The sequence below is a fragment of the Theropithecus gelada genome, chromosome 6 (genome assembly GCF_003255815.1).
Source record: "Theropithecus gelada isolate Dixy chromosome 6, Tgel_1.0, whole genome shotgun sequence".
In the NCBI taxonomy this organism is placed as follows: Eukaryota; Metazoa; Chordata; class Mammalia; order Primates; family Cercopithecidae; genus Theropithecus; species Theropithecus gelada.
Window position 1 is genome coordinate 170,713,318 of NC_037673.1, and position 4,252 is coordinate 170,717,569.

General features: G+C 47.7%; 1 pseudogene; it reads left to right on the forward strand.

Annotated features, from left to right (window-relative positions):
• Nucleotides 1-531: 531 nt before the first annotated feature.
• LOC112627107 lies at nucleotides 532-1,686 on the forward strand (annotated as a pseudogene).
• Nucleotides 1,687-4,252: the final 2,566 nt, after the last annotated feature.

Consider the following 4,252-nt stretch of genomic DNA (forward strand, 5'->3'; position numbering starts at 1 on the left):
ACAGCTAAAAGATTGTTAAGACTGCCATGGATCACCTGGAAGATTTATTGAGTGCTAATTCCATGGCCTCTCCCAGGAGATTTTAACCTGCCATCCTTGGTATAATGCTGGAAAAATCAGTTTTTAACAAGTTTCTCATATGAGTCTTAAGATTAGGCAAATTTGGGTGGCACTGTCTAGCCCAACCTTTCTGTTTGATGGAAAATGTAGTAAGTGTGGGCATTTTACATGACCCACAGAGGGGAAGGGCCTGACCTCTGGGCACTGGGGGAGTCAGGGCTGAAGCCAGGGCTGATCCTCAGCCTCAGCCCCTCGCCTGGGCCATGCTGTCCGGAGCTGGAGCCTGGGCGTGATCTTAGATGCAGCACTGAGACCCAGAAAGGGATGTGGCTTGTCTGGGCTCACACAGCCACAGCCCAGGAAAATTCTACCCAATATACACCCACAAGAACAATCCATAGGAGCTCTCTGCTCCTCCCGTTCAATAGACAGCCACACTTCATGCATCGCCAGCCGCATCCCTGAGACACCATGGTGAAGGTGAAGGCCGGAGTCAATGGATCTGGTCGTATTGAACACCTGGTCACAAAGGCTGCTTTTAACTCGGTAAAGTGGATATTGTCACCATCAATGACCCCTTCATTGACCTCAACTACATGGTCTACATGTTCCAGTATGATTCCACCCGTGGCAAATTCCGTGGCACTGTCAAAGCTGAGAACGGGAAGCTTGTCATCAGTGGACATCCCATCACCATCTTCCAGGAGCGAGATCCCTCCAAAATCAAATGGGGCAATGCTGGCGCTCAGTGCATTGTGGAGTCCACTGGTGTCTTCACCACCATGGAGAAGGTTGGAGCTCACTTGCAGGGAGGAGCCAAAAGGGTCATCATCTCTGCCCCTTCTGCAGAGTGAACCGTAAGACGTATGACAACAGCCTCAAGATCGTCAGCAATGCCTCCCGCACCACCAACTGCTTAGCGCCCCTGGCCAAGGTCATCCATGACAACTTTGGTATTATGGAAGGACTCATGACCACAGTCCACGCTATCACTGCCACCCAGAAGACTGTAGATGGCCCCCACGGTGTAATGGCCGTGGGGCTCTCCAGAACATCATCCCTGCCTCTGCTGGCATTGCCAAGGCTGTGGGCAAGGTCATCCCTGAGCTGAATGGGAAGTTCACCAGCATGGGATTCCGTGTCCCCACTGTTAATGTGTCGGTCATGGACCTGACCTACCATCTGGAGCCTGCCACATACAATGACATCAAGAAGGTGGCGAAGCAGGCGTCAGAGCGCTCCCTCAAGGGTATCCTGGGCTACACTGAGCACCAGGTTGTCTCCTTCGACTTCAACAGCAACCCCCACTCTTCTGCCTTCAATGCTGGGGCTGGCACTGCCCTCAACGGCCACTTTGTCAAGCTCATTTCCTGGTATGACAATGAATTTGGCTACAGCAACAAGGTGGTGAACTTCATGGTCCACGTGGCCTCCAAGGAGTTAAGACCCCCTGACCACCAGCCCCAGCAAGAGCACGAGAGGAAGAGAGAGACTCTCACTGCTGGGGAGTCCCTGCCACACTCAGTCCCCACCACAGTCAGAATCTCCCCTCCTCACAGTTTCCACGCAGGACCCCTGAAGAGGGAGGGGCCTAGGGTGCCCCATCTTGTCGTGTACCATCGGTAAAGTCCCCTGTACTCAGTCACAAAAAAACGCAAAACAAACCAAACAAACAAACACAAAACAATCCACAGGTCTCCAATCTACAGCCTGAGAAACTGGACTCAAACTCACTAGTCAGTGTCAATCAAGGCTTTATCCTCAGAGGATGAGAGGACAACACTGCCCCAGCACCCTGGCAATCCCTTCAGATGAGTGACCTGGGACAGGGCAGAAGACCCTTTTGTGTTAGCTCTGGCATGTGAAGTATCGTCTCTTACCTTCCTGGTATTGATCACCAGCTACTGTTTCATAAAGATGAGAGGTGGGATGGGGAGGGGACAGAGAAAAGAAAGAAAGAAAGAAAGAAAGAAAGAAAAGCCATTTCTCCCCAAGTGCTTTGCCATTGATATCTGATATGCTTGGCTGCCATTCAGTCCCTCAGTGTCTCCTGTGTCGCTGTACCTGCCCTATGCACACATAATTAACTGTGTGTTTTCAAAAATGGCAAATCATTCCTCCATATAAAACAACAAACTCAGTCCAGAGACAAATTGAATCAAGTTCTCTGGGTGTTTTTTTTTTTTTTTTTCACTTCAATTAACACGAAGACTGGCATATATCAGAGGTGCAAATCTCCTAGCGTTATGTGACCACAAGCAGGGATGCGGCAGAATGTACAGCCCGAATTATGTCTTTAAGTGCTCGTTGGAGACACTTGTAATCATGTTTTATTACTGGTCTCCTCCCCAGCATAATGAACTTTGATGAAATAATGAAACAGCCCTGGCGCCTGAGCAGTCAGGCTGGCGGCCTTGCCAGCTAAGACCTCCCGTGAGTACAATAGCCTGAGCGGGGCGCCCGGCTCCAGTGGCAGCGGGGCGGAAAACCTGGCTCCCCGCCCTCAGCTCCCCACCTCCTGGCTGCTGGGCCTGCCCCCTTGAGTCACAAAAATGCCACGGCCAATTGGAAATGGGGAGCAGGCCAGGAAAGCCGGGGCTCACAGAGTCTCAGAACGGAAGTACTGGACAGGAGATAGGTGGAGGACATCTCTTCCACCCCACCTTGTCAAGATGGGGAAACTGAGTCCCAGAGAGGGAAAATATTCTCACCGAGGCCACACAGTGGCGGAGAAGGGACTCAAAGAGGGGACTCAAAAGACCTCTCCAAATCCTAGGTCTTTCTTTAGTCTCTACAGGATTCTCTTAACCAGTGTCTCCTAGCCCCAAAGAAGCTTTGAGAAATCTCAGATTCCATGGGCCCACCCAGGAAATACGAATTCAGTAGGCATATTGGCAAAGCCAGGCATCTGTGCTTCCCAAGCAATTCTGAACATCAGCAGATGTGGTTGAGAAGTTGAGACTGACAGGAAGTTTAAAGTCCTCCTGGATGAAGATTGCTATTTCTCCTTGCAACTCAAAGTAGGGGCACGGCCTAACAGCACTGGCATCTCCAAGAGGTCCTCAATTGGAATCTGCATTTAGCATGATCTCCAGTTTGAGGAGCGCCTCTATATCCCCTCAGTGCATCCCAGAGGGTCTCCTGAGGATCCGACTCCATCATGATAGATAACCAACACCTCTGTGCAGAGAGCCTGGGCAATAGCACCGCCTGCCATGAGTCCAGCTGCTGATGCCCCACAAAGAGCCTGTATTATCCCCATTTTGCAGTTGAAGGAACCAGGGCTCAAGAACTGACATCAAACTTTAAATCCAAGGCCTTCTACAGCTTTCTTTTTTTTTTTTTTTCTTCCTAAGCCCCTTCCCTGTTGTATATGTGTAGATAGGGGAAGGTAACACATGTAAAATCCCGCCTACAAGTTGTATTTTCTAGCGGGATTTGTCTAGATGTCTTTTGAGGAAAATCCCAAGCTTCTCTGGTATCGTGATTGAATAAATTTATTATTTTAAAAGCTCAAATAGAAGGTTGGACACAGTGGCTCACACCTGTAATCCCAGCACTTGGGGAGTCCAAGTTTTGGGAGTCCAAGTTGGCTTGCGTCTAGGAGTTTGAGACCCTATCTCAAAAGAAAAAGCACAAAAGGTAGATGAAAGTGTTTAAACCTCCTTGGGAAAGAAACTGTTTATTTGTGTTTGTTTGTCTATAAGTTATTTTTAAATGCCTTATAAGTAGTGTGATGCATATAGATGTGTTAATTTTTTATTTTATAAATAACTGTATTGAGGCACATTTTACACATCATTCACCCGTTTAAAGTGCACAATTCAATGACATTTTAGTAAATCTACAAAGTTGCATACCATCACAGTAAACCAATCAAGGAACATTTTCATCACCCCAATAATATCCCTCATGCATGTTTACTATAATCCTTCACCCCATCCCAGGTAACTCTAATTTTCTTTCTATCTCTATAGATTTAATTTTTCTGGACATCCCATCTGAGTGGAGTGGTCTCTTATGTCTGGCCTCTTTCACTGAAGAGTGTTGTTTTCGAGGTTCATCCGTGTGGTTGCTTGTATCTGTGATTCATTCCTTTTTATTCCTGTATAGTATTCCATTGTATGGATATACCATATTTTGTCTATCCATTATATGTGAATTAATTTTATCTACACCCAGAAGAAGTTAA